Raw genomic sequence first — 18565 nt, 5'->3', positions numbered from 1 at the left:
ACTCCTGGTCCTAGGGCTCTGACAACTCATTTTGTGACTTTAACCAAATGATTTGTGCCTCTCACCCTTAGCTTTCTTATTGGCAGGAAAAAAAAAAAGGCATTTTCTCTAGAAATTCTTAAGGTCCTTTCCACATCCAGCACTTTGTGACTCTATATCTGAAGAGATGGGTCCTCAAGGGCTCCATCTGCCATATGGTGAAGCAAAAGAGCTGAGGTAAGTTAAGAACACCAGATATGGAGCAGATAAATCTGGTTTTAAATCCCAGTGGCCCCATCTTATCAGCAGTGTGACTTTGGGAAAGTAAGTTGCGTTCTTCTCTGATTATCATCTGTGAAATGGGGATGCACTACACACAATTACTGTAAGGATTAAATGTGGTAATTCCTGGCATATTACCTCTTCTTATCCTAGGACTGCATTATGTCATAATGGTGTAGAGCAGAGCCACTCTACTATATTGGGCCCAAGTTATGTACAAAATGACATTCACTATAATGTAGATCTATCTTAGAACATTCCAGAGGGATCCTGTAAACAAATTAGTTTCAAGTATCTACTGAACACTTTTCTCAATACTACTGGGCACGGTGGGGAAGCAAAAAAAATTAGGATATGGCCCCATCTTTTAAGAAATTTTTATACTTGGAGAAATCACTATAATATATGTGAATGTTGTTAAAGTATTAAACTTATACAGTGGCTGGGAGGTGACCCATGGCAGGGTGTGGGGACAGTACCTTCTAAGACCACAGCACTTGAAACCAAAGAACAGATACCAGGAGCATAACCTTCAGTGGCCAAGGATCACTCTGGGTAGACATTCCACAAGGCAGGGCCAAGGTCTGAGCGAAGGAAACCATCAACAAACCAGGCTGAAAAACCCAAGGGATCACATGGAAAAGTGGGAACCAAAATTCACTTTGTAAAGGTATAAAGAGCCCAGGTGACTGATCAGGTAGGCAGGCCAAAGCTACGGGGTTGGAGAGAAAGACTAGTGGTGAGGAACTGGCTCAGGGTGAGTTTCAGTCAAGCCTGAGACCTGGTTGTGTCACGTGGCTAACAAGGAATAGGTAGAGGGCTGCATGGAGGTGATGAGATATTTGCGGCCCTGAAATAAGGGTAGGAGTTATACAGGTAAATGTAGCTAGGGTAGATAGGAAAGGGAAACATCTGAATAAAACAGAGAAATGAATGACTCTAGCAAGGAACAAACCTTTATTATATGAAAAATGCCACGGGGGAGACAGGGATAAATAAAACATGGCAGGTGCTCTCAGAAGGTCTCTCAATGCCCTGGGCTACCTCACAATTGATAGGACTAGGAAGCAAAATCTAACGGTTAGTCACAAATTTTCTGCTAGAGATCATGCTGATGAGAGAGGCAGAAGCAAAATCCTAGGCTGGGGTCACAGATAATCAACTGATTCCATCTCTTTGAGCCTCTGTAATCACATTTGTAAAATAGGGACAATAACAGTATCTATCTCATAGGATTATTGCAAGGAACCAATGAGATAATGATGGATAGTGCTGAGCAAAGGCTAGCACACAGTAGGTGCTTAACTCATGTTAGCTGTTATTATTGATGGTCAGTTTATCACATCTGAGCCATCACTGCTGATGCTGCCTTCATGTATACCCTCATCTTTTCTCACCCAGTCGCTGTGACAGCCCCCTGACTGGTCTCTCTATTTCCAGTCTAGCATTTGCCTCCATGTAGCCTCAGCATTCTTTATTAGAGACAAATCTAGATATTTCATTCCTCTGCTTCAAATTCCTAAATAGATCTCCACTGTCCTTAGGAAAAAGTACAGATTCCTTCAGAATCTCAGGCCCTTTGGCATCTGGTTCCTGCTATTCTCTCCTGACTCCCTCCAATATTATACTTTCTCTATGTTCTTCACGTCTCTCATCTCGGAGCCTTTGTATGTCTTGCCAACCCTGCCTCTATTGCCTTGTCCCCTCTTTTCGGCCTGGCTCTGTCTTCGTTTCAACCTTCCCTGACTTTCCTCTTCACCGCATCCCCAGTCAGGCCACAACACCTTGATCTCATTTTTATCACAGGTGCTTAACACTCTACAGTGCAGTTGTTCATTTACTTATCTGTCTCCCCAGCTAAGTGTTTCCATGACAAATATCACATCTTATTTGTCCCTGGATTCTCAGTGCACAATGCACTGTAGGTCCTCAATAGATATTTGTTCAAAGAAACAAGAAAGAAAGAAGTGACTACCATATGATCCAGCAATCCCACTCCTGGGCATATATCTGGAGGAAACCATAATTTGAAAAGATACATGCGCCCCTATGTTCAATGTAGTACTATTTACAATAGCCAAGACATGGAAGCAACCTAAATGCCCATCCACAGAGGAGTGGATAAAGAAGATGTGGTACATATATACAATGGAATACTACTCAGCCATAAAAAAGAACAAAATAATGCCATTTGCAGCAACATGGATAAACCTAGAGATTGTCACACTGAATGAAGTAAGTCAGAGAAAGAAAAATATCATATGATATCACTTATAAGGACCTACTATATAGCACAGGGAACTCTACTCAATACTCTGTAATGACCTATATGGGAAAAGAATCTAAAAAAGAGTGGACATATGTATATGTATAACTGAATCACTTTGCTGTACACCTGAAACTAACACACCATTGTAATCAACTATACTCCAATAAAAATTTTAAAAAGAAAAAAAGAAAGAAATGGAAGGAAAGAAAGAGGGAAATAGGCAGAAAGAGAGAGAGAGAAAGAGAGAGAGAGGAGAAGAGAGGAGGGGAGGGAAGGGAAGGAGAAAAGTAAAGAAAAGGGAAGGAAAGAAAAATGCCTATGTCTTTAAAGGGAATAGGTAATAACTCATTTTCAGTAAATTTGTCAGCAAATGAAGAAAGTAGAGAAATAAGAGAGAATGGAAAGAGAGAAGAAGAAGAAAGAAATAGAGCATTTTTATTAGGAGAAGTTTAACATAACATAATTACTATGGTTGATAATGAAAGAACCACCTCTTTTTTCACATTACTGTTGGAATCGTGGTGTAACAGGGACAAAAACTGTTAAACTCATGTCTACGAGTTTACAGCTTCTTCTCTTCTCTACCCCCATCCCCACTGTGTATTTGCAGATTAGGTTAATAAGGCAGGTGAATAAGCAAGAAATTAGATGCGGAATTAGAAACAAACAAGGTCTATGAGTAATAGAGGAAAGGGAGTGGTGTAGAACAGGTATTGGTAAACGTTTTCTTTAAAGAGCCAGGTAATAAATATTTTAGGCTTTGAGGGCCACATGTGCTCTCTGTCACAAATACTTTTTTATTTTTGTACAACACTTTAAAAATATTAAAGCCATTGTTATCTTGAGGACTGTACAAAATAGGTTATAGGTCAAATTTGGCTGGAAGACCATAGTTTGCACATTCCTGCAAGGAGAAGGAAGAAAGAACAAAGAGCCTGAAGGCTTGGAAAGAGTTTTACTTGAGAATTGAAAGTGAGGGATGAGAAGAGAGATATTGGGTAGCTACAAGGGAAAAGATACTGAGACATTGGAATTATTAAAATTGTATATGTAGGTTATGAGCTGGATCTCTTTTGATGTTCTTCAAGAGTTACTGGATTGAATTTCTTTGAAGGAAGAAAGAAGAAAGAGTCAGAATGGCCATCATCAAAAAATCTACAAACAATAAATGCTGGAGAGGGTGTGGAGAAAAGGGAACACTCTTGCACTGTTGGTGGGAATGTAAATTGGTACAGCCACTATGGAGAACAGTATGGGAAGGGTAAGCTGGGACGAAGTGAGAGAGTGGCATGGACATATATACACTACCAAATGTAAAACAGATAGCTAGTGGGAAGCAGCTGCATAGCACAGGGAGATCAGCTCAGTGCTCTGTGACCACCTAGAGGGGTGGGATAGGGAAGGTGGGAGGGAGACACAAGAGGGAGGGGATATGGGGATATACGTATATGTATAGCTGATTCACTTTGTCATAAAGCAGAAACTAACACTCCGTTGTAAAGCAATTATACTCCAATAAAGATGTTAAAAAAATAAAAATAAAAATAAAATCACCAAAACAACAAAAAAAAAGAAAAAAAAGAAAGAAGGAAGCAAGACTGGGCCGTGTGGACCCCAGATTTATTTGGGTAACAGTTGTATGTTCCACATCTAGACCATACAACCTTGAGGATAATCAAAGGAAGGATGGGATGTGTAGCCATCTGTATGGTGTTTGGCCGTCAAACCAGTGCCTGGTTTCATTACTGGAGCTCAAAACCCATCTATCTCCTTAATGTTCCTACTGATTCCTGGCTCTTTTATTTCACTAATGAAAAAGCTTCTTTTGTTCATCAATTATTATAGCTCTTTTAAGTTAAAGGCTCATTTAGTATTATAATTCTCTATACTGGAGGCCTTGAATTGGTTTCTAGGCCAATGACCCAATGGCAATAATAACAACAATAATAATGTTAAAGTGGGCTTTAGATTGCTTTATGTCACTTATCCTCACAATAACCCTATAAAGGAATTACAGGTGTAGATGAGGAAACTGAGGCTCAAAGCATTTAAGTAACTTATTCAAGGTCAGGGCGAGCCAAGGGTGGAGCTGCATATTTAACTATAACATGACATGATGCATAATCTTGAATCATTCAATCTCACTGAATGACCACCTTGGAATATGGTCCATTTTTCATCCCCACTCTCCAGAAAGGCTGGAGCCACCTTCTTTGTCTCTCTGAGTCATAAATTGGGTCTAGGGAGTCTTGGGAACCTGATATAATTTGTAGTAACTGGTCCAGTCCTTCCTTCACCCTCCTTTTCTCAGCTTTGATTAAACCTCTCTCCCTGAGGGTCTGCAGGTATCTGTGTCCATTATGATCCCACTTTGATTTCTCTACAGCTGAACTGAGAGCTAGAAGAGGTCTTAGAGATATCTAGTCCCACCAACCTCCTTTGACAGGTGAGCGAGACCACATGTTCAACATGAATACCTTCTGACATTCACTTAGAGTTGGTTCATTCCCCACGGGTTTTTTTTAAAGATTTACCTTTTTTAAACACTTAAGCTACTATTAAATTGGCTAGAATTCAAACAAACAGATCCTCCCCACATTCTCTCTCTCCAGATCTGCTCTCTCAGAGTTGGAAGATGCTACCTCCGAGACTGTAAGACACATGGGGTCTCTGTGTTCGTGCCAAATGTCCTGCAGTGTCTGCAATGCCGAGGGACAGCTTTCTGAGACAGAGGGCCAGCTGCCTCTCTCCAGGGCAATCTCTGGGAGAGGGCCAACAAATAGCTGTGGCTTTTGTGACCTTCTTCAGGAGTCCTATGGGCTGGAATCTGGCCATTATTTGGGGAGGTGGAAAGGGGCTGGAGGAAGGAAGGAAAATGAAAAGTGCCTGGAAAGTAACAGAACTGAAGTGTGGATTTCACCACTGCTGTAAATAAAATGAGGAACACATATGACATCTCACAACAGGATGTTTCTGTCATTTGCCTACTATCAGCTTCCAAAAGTTTTTAATTATGCTGAGGCTTAGAGCCCTTTTTTAAGAGATGGAGAGTCCCTGGGGTGGGCGGGCAGGCAGCGCCATGCTATTAGCGGGGCAGTGGGTCTGCCTCTCCTTTCTTCTGCTTTCTGGTGCATAACCTCGGAAGGAAGAACATATGGGGAAGAGCTGTGTCTGATAAGGACATATAACTCGTGAAAATATCATGGTTTCAGACACAACTGGCTTCACATCAGAAAAACTTTCCAAGGTAAACATTTTGTTTAAATCTTAAACTTAAGTAAAACCAGACACAAGAATACAGTCTAAGTAACAAAGAAAGGCAGTGATATCCTCAAGTGAAAGGGAATTCATACATGCTTCCCCAGACTGTCAGACCCTGACACAGAAGGACAGCTGTAGGTTCAATGACCCCTGACGTCTTTTATTTCTCAGATTTGATACACTGCCTTCAGCTGTGATGCATACAGACCCCAGATTCTTAAAACTTTAGCCTTTATATTGATATTAGGAATAAATGCTTTGTTTTACATATTAAGGATTTCCTCTTTAATGTTTTTTTCCTGGCATTACAAAACTGTCACCTTAAAAAATCATTACTGTAAAGTCCTTAGATCTCAGTGCTCACAGGAAAGGAGAGAAAAACAAAAAGAGATGATCTTTAAAGAAATCTCCAAAGCAACTACACAAATGAAGGCATAGCATTTGATCCTGACCTTGTCAATCTTGTATTTGACTTATTACTCTCTAGTAAAGAAGGCTTGCAACATAGATTCAATTTTTAACTAATCCATTTTGTGTTACATATACTGTACATAACAGGTAAAAGTTAACACTGTCTGGCGCTCTGATTTACTGTTAACATTCAAGCACTCCTCAGTGCCTGCTCCATCCCTCATGGTCACCAGGAAAATCCTACAGGGGTCAGCTCGCCTGGTTACTGGGAATAAATAGCACAAATGGCTCTCGAACGAATCGATTGTATAATTACTCTCAGGTGAGGGCAGATCCTTACTGGAAGCCCATTTGATATTCCTCAGCCCTGGGGATTTAAGTGAGAGAAAAACAGCTAATTGTAAAAGCTAGAGAATAGGACCTATGAGGAAAGCTAAATGAAACAAATTGCTTAACCTGGAAAAGACAAAGCTGAAGAATGTTGTAATAAAGGTCTTCCTGTAAATATCAAAAGTGGAAAAGATAGTTGGGGCAAGGAAGCAAGAACAAGAATAAAATGAGGCCAATATAGTGATGTCGGGGAGTCAACACTATAACTGGGAACTGAGAAAGCATTCTCTCCTCCCTTCCGTCCTTCCTTGCTTCCACAGTGAGACCTAGGTTTCTAGCCCCAGCAAGACACAGGCTGGGTGCTGCCTCAGCAGAGGCCAGTCACCCCCTCTTCTGTGATGATTTCTGTGCAGTTTTACCTAAAGACAAAGGGATAAATTGGGATTTCACTTGATACTTCTCTTCCTTTCTGAGGGAAGCAGAGCAGTGTAAAGTGAAATAGGAAAAAAGCAATATTCAAACTCGGAGCAGTCATTGAGCAGGTCTTTTTTTTTTTTTTAAGATTTTTTGATATGGACCATTTTTAAAGTCTTTATTGAATTTGTTACAATATTGCTTCTGTTTTACGTTTTGGTTTATTGGCCGCGAGGCATGTGGGATCCCAGCTCCCCCACCAGGAATCGAACCCGCATCCCCTGCATTGGAAGGCGAAGTCTTAACCACTGGACCACCAGGGAAGTCCCCATTGAGCAGGTTTTGAGGTGAGGCTGCCCGTGAGTTACATCTGCTAAGACCCAGGACAGTCTACAAGACAAAAACTTGGCATGAACTTATCTTTATGGTCACATTTGCCTAATCTGATCCTAGCAATACCTTCAAAATCACAACAAATAAATGATGATTTTAAAAGTATATGTATTGCCAGATGAGAAATTTCACTTATAGTCCTGTGTGGGACAAAGAAAAGAACACCTTTCTTTGGACGGAGAGGTCTGGGTTGTGTCACACGTTGGCGAAGTCTACGGCTGCATTTGGAGTCTGACTTTCTCGATTTCAAAAGGTTTACTTTTTTCTTTATAAAAGGGACACAGCTCATGAGGTACAATGTGAAGAATACACTGCCACCATTTTAGTGGACTTTCTTAAAGATATGATTTTATGGACACTGGAAGGGTCTCTCCCTGTATACACCCTTCCCCAAGGCCCTAAGAATGAAGTTCCTTCATTGAATTCTTCCCTTGAGTTAGAGTAGAAGTTCACAGCTAAAATCAAATGCTGGGTTGAGGAGAAATAACATTAAATGTTACCTTGTTATTAATACCATATTTTGAGCTTGTTTATTAAGTTGAGCCTAGAGAACGGCCTCTTGGCAGCCGGGAGACATCAGAGCAGCTCAGGCTGTGAAAGAGCCTCGGGGAGAAGGCGAAGGTGAGCTCCAGGCTGCGGCGGGCCTGGCCCTGGGGGACCCGGCAGCTTGAGACAATTCTTTTGGCAAATATAACTGTCTTTGACTAACATGGTGCCCTCAAACTTGGCAGCCCCATTAACAGAAATGTGTGTGAACCCTGGGAGAGGAAGCGTTTTGGCTGGGATCATTTGCTTATTACCATGACCCTTATGGGACCCTGCACACCTTTGAAGCCATTTAACAGATGTTCTCACCGCATAGGCCACATTAAGAAATGCTTGTGGGGCTTCCCTGGTGGCGCAGTGGTTAAGAATCCACCAGCCAGTGCAGGGGACACGGGTTCGAGCCCTGGTCCAGGAAGATCCCACATGCCACGGAGCAACTAAGCCCACGCGCCACAACTACTGAGCCTGTGCTCTAGAGCCTGCGAGCCACAACTACTGAAGCTGCGTGCCACAACTACTGAAGCCTGTGTGCCTAGAGCCCATGCTCTGCAACAAGAGAAGCCACCGCAATGAGAAGCCCACGCACTGCAACGAAGAGGAGTCCTTGCTTGCCGCAACTAGAGAAAGCCTGCACGCAGCAACAAAGACCCAATGCAGCCAAAAATAAATAAATTAATTTAAAAAAAAAAGAAATGCTTGTAAGGTAGTGCAGAATTTCCACACCTCTCTCGAAAGCTGATTTTGAATGTGTTTTCGTAAGCATTTTCAAATACGTTCCCCTTAAACGGCCTCTTCCATTGTACACATGTACATACATACACACCCGAGAAAAGGGTGGTCTCGAGAGGGAGCGCTTCTGCAATGCACCATCGGCAGCTTTGGTAAAGGCTGCAGATGCAAATCCTGAAACACGTTTACAAAGACTTACCTTTCTATTCTGAAAGAGGCCGGTTAGTGTTCATTGTACTAACAGAAGGGCCTTGCAGGTTGAAATGCTCTAAGGACAGCCGCTACCTTCCTTTTCTTGGCTTCTTTCTCCTTGATTTTTTCCCTCTGACCCACAGCCTTATCTGCTTTGTTTATTCTCATTCATCTTTCCCTTTCCACAACTGTATATTTTCCTTTCCTACCTGTGACGTAGGCCAGCACATGTCACGATACAGTTTGGCCCCCTTAAGTGGAATTCAGGAAGTAAAATAAAACTTCCTACCTGGTGGAAGGAAGTCTTATTAGTCTGGACCAGTATGTGGTCCCTACTCCTAACCACACCTGATGAGATGCTCTACCCATTCACCTCTTCTTCAGACCCCTGAGATGAAGCCAAACGTCTGTGGAGGGTTTGGAGTGGGTGGTGTGGGTAGTGGAGCCATTACAGAAAGGTGATAGGGCTTCATTATAATAACTATAGCTAACACCTACTGAGCCCTTACTATGTTCCAGACACTGTTCTACATGCTTTCACATTTACGTAAAGCTCCGTATTTCAATAATACTTTCTCAGCTTCATACTTAACAGCAGAAAAGAGAATATGTTCCCTGTCCAAACCCTTTCATTTATATGACCTGCATGAAATAACTTAGAGAATCTCTTCTCAACCAAACATTGAAATGTTTCTATATTTGCAAATAAATAAACACACTCATACACTATACACATCAAACTGTCAAAAGGAAAAGGGTTAAATGTAGAGAAAAATATAACACCAAGAAAAAACGTTTTGAATATCCTGACTGAGGTGGAATTTCTTTGCATGTATACTCTCCACAGGGGCCTGCCTTCCCTCTGTATTATAACAAAAGGCCCCAAGGTAAAAACAAGTGCTTCTTCAGGAGGAGATGAAGAAGGAATAACAATGAAACAACTAGCATTTTAAATTCAATTTACAGTTTATCCGGAACATTTACCTATCTTACTGGTCACCATGACAAACCTGTGAGGCAAGTGTCATTTGTATAATCCCCATTTTACAGATTAAGAAAACTGAGGTTTGGGTGCTTCCCTGGTGGCACAGTGGTTGAGAGTCTGCCTGCCGATGCAGGGGATGCGGGTTCGTGCCCCGGTCCGGGAAGAACCCACATGCCACAGAGCGGCTAGGCCCGTGAGCCACGGCCGCTGAGCCTGTGCGTCCGGAGCCTGTGCTCCGCAACGGGAGAGGCCCGCGTACCGCAAAAAAAAAAAAAAAAAAAAGAAAGAAAGAAAGAAAACTGAGGTTTGGAATAGTCAAATCATTTGCCCAAGTCACACACCAAGTGTTTCAGTTACCTACTGCTGTGTAACTACCCCAAAATGTAATGGCTCAGAAAAATTAACTTATAATTACTCATGATTCTGTGAGTTGGCCGGGCAGTTCTGCTTCACAGAGTATCCACTTGGAGCTTGGCTGGAGCTAGAATAATCAAGCGGGTCTCACTCTCATGTTTGGCTGTAGGTGCTGGCCATTGGTGGCGGCAATGTGGCTCTCCTCCACATGGCCTCTCATCCCCCAAGACCTCTCTTCTCATGGTCTCTCCAGTAGGACAGCCCAGACTTCTTTACATGGGAGGATCTCCAGAGCACAAAAATGGAAACTGCCGGGTCTCCTAAAGCCTAGGCCTGGAAGTCACACAGTACAACTTCCATTGCATTCTACTGGTCAAAGAAAGCCACGGCCAAGCAGGTTCAAGGCGAAGGAAATAGATTCAATGTGTTGATGTTGAAGCCACATGCATGTACAGGAATGGGAAGAATTGTGGGCAGCTATATTTGCAGACAGTCTACCACACCAGGAGGGGTATAGTTGGAACTCAGGAAGATCAGTGAGGAGCCACTATTCTGCTAATTCTTTATGTTCAAGTCTAGGGTTAAGTTTCATGACAGACACACAGGGAAGTAATTCTCTACTTGCTCTCAGATGATGCTGGCATCACTGCACCTTTCCCTTTACATGTCATTTATTTGGAAGGCAGAGATTACCTTAGGCCCATATATAATTGTGGGTCTACGTTAATATAATGCCAATGTTCTCAATAAGGACTTTAAGAGCAAGGTATGAGGTGACAAATGACTGGCTGCACAAGGGGACTTGCTGATGAATGTTAATGGCAAAGAGCCACTTGGCAGCAGAAATCATGGGTAGAAGGTTTTTTATGAGACTGACTCACAGTCTTATTGAATTTTCTGGCTTGAAAGCACATTTCATGGTCATCCAATTAAAACCTCTCCTTAGACAGATACATGGTTACAGCTGAGATTCTTTTAGGCATGAAATTCCTCCATGCCTAACTCACCTGACCCCCACCCCCCACCGCGCACTTGTACGGGTCCCCAGCTCCTGTGCGAGCACACACACACACACACACACACACACACACACACACACACACACACACACACACAGTCCCACCACCATAAAATGTTGTGGAACAGCTATTTTAAATAAGTGAAAATTAAAGTTGACATTTTTTTCAGTGGAGCCCCCATGGAGTGTCACAGTCTAAGTTGTCATCACTCGTGCTTCACAAGCAGTCAGCAGGCAGCAGTGGCTGTGACTCTTCCACAAGGGCAGGTATGATGATTCCCTTTCTGGTACTGAGCCATTAGGAGAGGTGTTTCCCTCTGTGAAAGCAGGCCTGGTTTATAAGGGACTTCACAGCTGCCTTGCAGTTGTTTTCTGTGTCATCACAGTTAAACTAGATGAAATAACAAGAACAGAGTCACAGAAGAGAAGATCCCTGGAGCGAGGGTGCAGGGACTAATTTAAAAATTATTACAGTAATAAATATAAAGAGTATTTTAAAAAGAATTCCCTAAAAATCGTTCACATTCCTACCTGTTAAAAATTGATTGCTTTAGCCGCATAGCACAGGGAGATCAGCTCGGTGCTTTGTGACCACCTGAAGGGGTGGAATAGGGAGGGGATATGGGGATATATGTATATGTATAACTGATTCACTTTGTTATGCAGCAGAAACTAACACAACATTGTAAAGCAATTATACTCCAATAAAGATGTTAAAAAAATTGATTGCTTTGTTTGTTTTTGTTTTTCAGGGGTCTGTAACAACTAACAATTTATATGATAGGCACTTGCTGTAGATTACCCATGTTTAATCCTCACAGCAGCCCTCTGAGGTCGAAAGTAAAAGTCCAAAAACCCTTTTCCAAATCTCTTGGGGTTAGATAGGGTGTAAACTTCACACATTTTTGTATTTTAGAAAGGCAATATGTTATGTTAAAGAGTATATATAATACCTCCAGAGGGATTTGGGGGGCATCACTGATAATCATACACAATCAGCCACACATACGAATAATCACATGAAGTGGAATAAATATGGACTGTAAGTAGGCTCTGATTAGTTCAGGTCAAGTTTTGCTTCCTATTGAGTTTGCAGCAACCTTATGAAAAAAAGCTGTCAATTTTGGAGCTTTTGGATTTCAGAAATGCAAATAAATGTGTATGGACTTGCACAATTGTCCCTATATATTTTAGAAATGAAGAAATGGCACATAGAAAAGTTAAGTAACTTGCCCAAAATCATACAGTGAATAAACTAAAATTCAATGCCTGACTCCAGAACTCAAAATTTTAAAAAGGTTAAATGATATAGTATTTGATACATACAAAATAATATATGTGGCATTTATGAAAATTAATGCTTAATAATTAAAATAATAAATTAAAGATTAACCTGCTACCCAACTTACCGAGATGACTACTGATCTTAACCCCTGGATACAGCACCCCAGAGCAGGCTAAGGCTAAGTTATTACCATCACATTACAGTGGCTTTTATTTTTTAAATTTTATTTACTATTTTTTCATTGAAGTATAGTTGATCTAAAATGCTGTGCCAATCCTTGCTGTACAGCAAAGTGACTCAGTTATACACATATAGACATTCTTTTTTTATATTCTTTTCCATTATGGTTTATCACAGGATTTTGAATATAGTTCCCTGTGCTATACAGTAGGACCTTGTTGTTTATCCATTCTAAATGTAAAAGTTTGCATCTGCTACCCCCAAACTCCCAGACCATCCCTACTCGTGCTTCACAAGCAGTCAGCAGGCAGCAGTGGCTGTGACTCTTCCACAAGGGCAGGTATGATGATTCCCTTTCTGGTACTGAGCCATTAGGAGAGGTGTTTCCCTCTGTGAAAGCAGGCCTGGTTTATAAGGGACTTCACAGCTGCCTTGCAGTTGTTTTCTGTGTCATCACAGTTAAACTAGATGAAATAACAAGAACAGAGTCACAGAAGAGAAGATCCCTGGAGCGAGGGTGCAGGGACTAATTTAAAAATTATTACAGTAATAAATATAAAGAGTATTTTAAAAAGAATTCCCTAAAAATCGTTCACATTCCTACCTGTTAAAAATTGATTGCTTTAGCCGCATAGCACAGGGAGATCAGCTCGGTGCTTTGTGACCACCTGAAGGGGTGGAATAGGGAGGGGATATGGGGATATATGTATATGTATAACTGATTCACTTTGTTATGCAGCAGAAACTAACACAACATTGTAAAGCAATTATACTCCAATAAAGATGTTAAAAAAAATTGATTGCTTTGTTTGTTTTTGTTTTTCAGGGGTCTGTAACAACTAACAATTTATATGATAGGCACTTGCTGTAGATTACCCATGTTTAATCCTCACAGCAGCCCTCTGAGGTCGAAAGTAAAAGTCCAAAAACCCTTTTCCAAATCTCTTGGGGTTAGATAGGGTGTAAACTTCACACATTTTTGTATTTTAGAAAGGCAATATGTTATGTTAAAGAGTATATATAATACCTCCAGAGGGATTTGGGGGGCATCACTGATAATCATACACAATCAGCCACACATACGAATAATCACATGAAGTGGAATAAATATGGACTGTAAGTAGGCTCTGATTAGTTCAGGTCAAGTTTTGCTTCCTATTGAGTTTGCAGCAACCTTATGAAAAAAAGCTGTCAATTTTGGAGCTTTTGGATTTCAGAAATGCAAATAAATGTGTATGGACTTGCACAATTGTCCCTATATATTTTAGAAATGAAGAAATGGCACATAGAAAAGTTAAGTAACTTGCCCAAAATCATACAGTGAATAAACTAAAATTCAATGCCTGACTCCAGAACTCAAAATTTTAAAAAGGTTAAATGATATAGTATTTGATACATACAAAATAATATATGTGGCATTTATGAAAATTAATGCTTAATAATTAAAATAATAAATTAAAGATTAACCTGCTACCCAACTTACCGAGATGACTACTGATCTTAACCCCTGGATACAGCACCCCAGAGCAGGCTAAGGCTAAGTTATTACCATCACATTACAGTGGCTTTTATTTTTTAAATTTTATTTACTATTTTTTCATTGAAGTATAGTTGATCTAAAATGCTGTGCCAATCCTTGCTGTACAGCAAAGTGACTCAGTTATACACATATAGACATTCTTTTTTTATATTCTTTTCCATTATGGTTTATCACAGGATTTTGAATATAGTTCCCTGTGCTATACAGTAGGACCTTGTTGTTTATCCATTCTAAATGTAAAAGTTTGCATCTGCTACCCCCAAACTCCCAGACCATCCCTCTCCCTTCCCCCTCCCCCCTTGGCAACCACATGTCTGTTCTCTACATCTGTGAGTCTGTTTGTTTTGTAGATAGGTTCATTTGTGCCATATTTTAGATTCCATATGTAAGTGATATCATATGGTATTTGTCTTTCTCTTTCTGACTTACTTCACTTAGTATGATAATCTCTAGTTGCATCCATGTTGGTGCACATGGCATTATTTCATTCTTTTTTATGGCTGAGTAGTATTCCATTGTATATACATACCACACCTTCTTTATCCATTCATCTGTGGACATTTAGGTTGTTGCCATGTTTTGGCTATTGTGGATAGTGCTGCTGTGAACATAGGGGTGCATGTATCTTTTTGAATTATAGTTTTGTCCGGGTATATTCCCAGCAGTGGGATTGTTGGATCATACGGTAATGCTATGTTTAGTTTTCTGAGGAACCTCCATACTGTTTTCCATAGTGGCTGCACCAACTTACATTCACAGTGGGTTTTAATGGTTGTGCTACACAGGCTGGGTTTTAAAGGCTTCAAATGTCAGCTTCTTGGGTGGGGCCCAGGAGATCACACCAGGGGAAATTAAGTTCTTTTATAATAGCAAGGGACCTATGAAGAGGAGAGGACAAAGTCATATTGCTTCCAAGTTGTAAAAATGATGCAATTTGAGGTAAAAATGAATGAGGGCTCGTATACAAGGCACCACAGTGTATAAAAACGTAATGGTGTGTGACTGCAATAGACCGGTGTGTGCTGCTCATGGGGCCAGCGTAACAAGAGTGCGGGCTGTGCACTGACCTGAGCTGCTGGGCCAAGTGGAAGGGATTAGAAAGGAAGGCTTGAGGGGTTACATACAGAGAGAGTGCCCCAGGCTCTGAACCAGCAGGTGTCTGGTGTGGGTGTCCACAGATAAAGATAAAACCCAAAGTGGCCTGGCTTATGTAATAAGATCTCACTTTCAGCACTTCACTTGACCAGAGGAATCTTCAACTTACCTAGATCAAACGTTCAGAGGATGAAGGGTTTTCACCTCAGCAAAGTGGAACTGACTTTGTGGGAGAGTTTTCCTGAGAACAAACATTCCATTGGTGCCAGGCACAGGTTTCTCTCAGACAGCTTGCTCAAGAAGATCCAGGCAAGCTGAGAGGGCCAATCAAGACCAGGGCCGAGGGTGTGTGTGTGTGTGTGTGTGTGTGTGTGTGTGTGTGTGTGTAGAATATGAGTGAAGACCTCGGAAAAAGAGATCTTTTGAAAAAATCAGAATTCTGTGTTCAAAGAATTTTATTTGAACTATAAACACTCTGTTATTCTGACTGGTGGGGGAGGAGAAGTAATCCTGATTTAAGGCAACTTTTGGAGCAGAAGTAGCCAGTAATCATGTGCTACCTCAGAAACCTGTGTTGCTACTGAACCAACTGATCTACCTTTAGATCAATGATTTGAAAGTCAAAGGGCAGACAAATTGTTCAAAGGAAACTAGATGGCCCAGACACCCATTCCAAAAAAAAAAAAAAAAAAAATCCCAGAATTACTATGGAAACATGCATGCACACATGTAGCACACACACACATACCTGAGTCGTATTCTGTGGATACAGACATTTAAAGAAAGGGAAACTAGACATCCTAGGGCAGGGAACTGAGTTGTAAACTTTTTCTCTGTTCAAATGATATTCATGGAAAGCTGAGAGAAAGGGAAAGCACTGAAACAATAGAAAGTAGGTTGCCTAGGAGAGTTCCCTGCATGAAAACAGATACAGTTTTTATGTCTAAACTATAAAAAAATGTTTAAGGAAAAAAAAAGAACCTCCCAAGTGGCTGTAGCTGAAATTATTTCTAGCTTTTCGTTATCACCATGGTTGGATTTGGGGAATATCTTGTATAAAGGGAACCCTCTTTCCATTGGCAATACCGACCATCTGTGGAGCCAGGAAAGAGGGTCAAGCCCGCGGCACGTGACAAATCCTCTGAGGCACCTTGTCAGTGAGGATCCCTCAACCGAAGAGGCACAGGAGCCTTTATTTGGATGTGACCATTTGTTCTTTGGTTCAACTAATACTCTGATGAATATCTCTTCCTGTGAATTTTCTCATCAGCCTGCCCTCTTCCTTCTCTTTCTCGACAAACACACAGCACACGTGCAGCGTCAGTAGCTCACCCCCAGCTGATCAGAGAACTAACTCCCAGCAACAACGATGCTGGCTTCTCTTCCCCACTGAAAGCTGTGGGGACCAGAGGAGCCTGCAGACCGCTTGAGGCTCCCCTGACAGCCCCATGCTGCATGCTGTGCCCACTGTACCCACAGAGCTGCAGAAGAGAGGAGCATTTGGGAGCCCCAGCTTCTTATAAATGCAGCATGTCACATCCGGGCAGAATTTTGGAGACAGATGCAGCTTTTGCTGCCGTGTATTTGGCTGCTGCTACTCCAAGTGTGGTCTGTGGACCTGCAGCGGCTGCAACACCTGGGAGCATCTTAGAAATGCAGACTCTCAGGTCCCACACTGGAACTGCAGAGTCAGAATCTGCAATTTAACCGTATCCCCAAATGATTTCTATGGACATCAAAATTTGAGAAGTACTGGTTTATGGAACTTTATCACATTTATTCTATTTAAGAAACCTCATAGTAAGTACTATAAGCCAAGCACTCTTAAGGACACAGTCTTTCCAACAGTAACTCATGTACTCCTCAGAACAACCTCATTTATAATAGTACAGTAGATACTATTACATCCCCATTTTATAGATGAGGAAACCAAGGTATGAAAGTATTAAGTAGTTGCCTAAGGTCACACAGCTAGTGTGTGATGGAGTCAGGATTAGAACACCAGAACCCATTCGGAATGTCACAACTCTATACACTGCCTGTCTCTTGGAGACATACAATAAATAATTACAATTGATATTAAAGGATGGCCACTTTGCACCATTAAAAATATATCCACAGGTGTTGAAAACAATAACAGTTCTGGAAGCTGTGGATTACACTAGAATGTCCAGAGGGATCCTTCTCTTCCAAAAGGATTGTTAGTTCAGGAAGAGCTATAAGAAGTGAAAACTTCTTCCCATCAGATGATCAGGAATTCAAGATAAGTAGGTGTGATAACTTATTTAGTAAATAAACAAAAATTGTTATACTAAATAAACAAAAACTACTATACTTTAGTGATACATTTAAAAACGTTTTTAGAAACGAAGGTCAGTTTGAATGGTAAAGTAAAAAGGTTTAACCCACACGTTTGGGAACCCTCGCCAGTTAATGCCCACACAGCACATTAGAAACTGAGGGAAATAAATAAGATTTAAATATTGGTACTCTTCTTCTTTGACTTGTCAGTCAGGTCAAAATACCTCAAAATTAGTTGCAGACCACCCACAGAGTTGGGCTTCTGGCCTCTGGAACTGTCTGTGTGGTGATGTGACTTCAGCAGACCCAGCCATTCACCCACTTTCTATTTTCTTTTCTGGGCCTTGCATCCTTCGGAAACACCTCACAGCTCTGATCTCAAATTGGCCCACAGATTTGGGTTTCTTGGCTGCCTATTTCATAGTCCCCTGGGCAGTGTTCAACAGAAACACCAGGAAATAGCACCTCACCTTGCAATATTTTCCTGAAGCCTCCAGAAAGTGGATTTCACCCTAATCAAAACAACTGCCTTCTAGAGAAATGGAAATGGAAATAAAACCAAAAATGAACAAATGGGACCTAATGAAACTTAAAAGCTTTTGCACAGCAAAGGATACCATAAACAAGACCAAAAGACAACCCTCAGAATGGGAGAAAATAGTTGCAAATGAAGCAACTGACAAAGGATTAATATCCAAAATTTATAAGCAACTCATGCAGCTCAATAACAAAAAAACAAACAACCCAATCCAAAAATGGGCAGAAGAACTAAAAAGACATTTCTCCAAAGAAGATATACAGATCGCCAACAAACACATGAAAGAATGCTCAACATCATTAATCATTAGAGAAATGCAAATCAAAACGACAATGAGATATCATCTCACACCGGTCAGATTGGCCATCATCAAAAACTCTAGAAACAATAAATGCTGGAGAGGGTGTGGAGAAAAGGGAACCCTCTTGCACTGCTGGTGGGAATGTAAATTGATACAGCCACT

This window comes from Physeter macrocephalus, chromosome 8 (genome assembly GCF_002837175.3).
Source record: "Physeter macrocephalus isolate SW-GA chromosome 8, ASM283717v5, whole genome shotgun sequence".
Lineage (NCBI taxonomy): Eukaryota > Metazoa > Chordata > Mammalia > Artiodactyla > Physeteridae > Physeter > Physeter macrocephalus.
Note: the sequence above shows the minus strand (reverse complement) of the source record.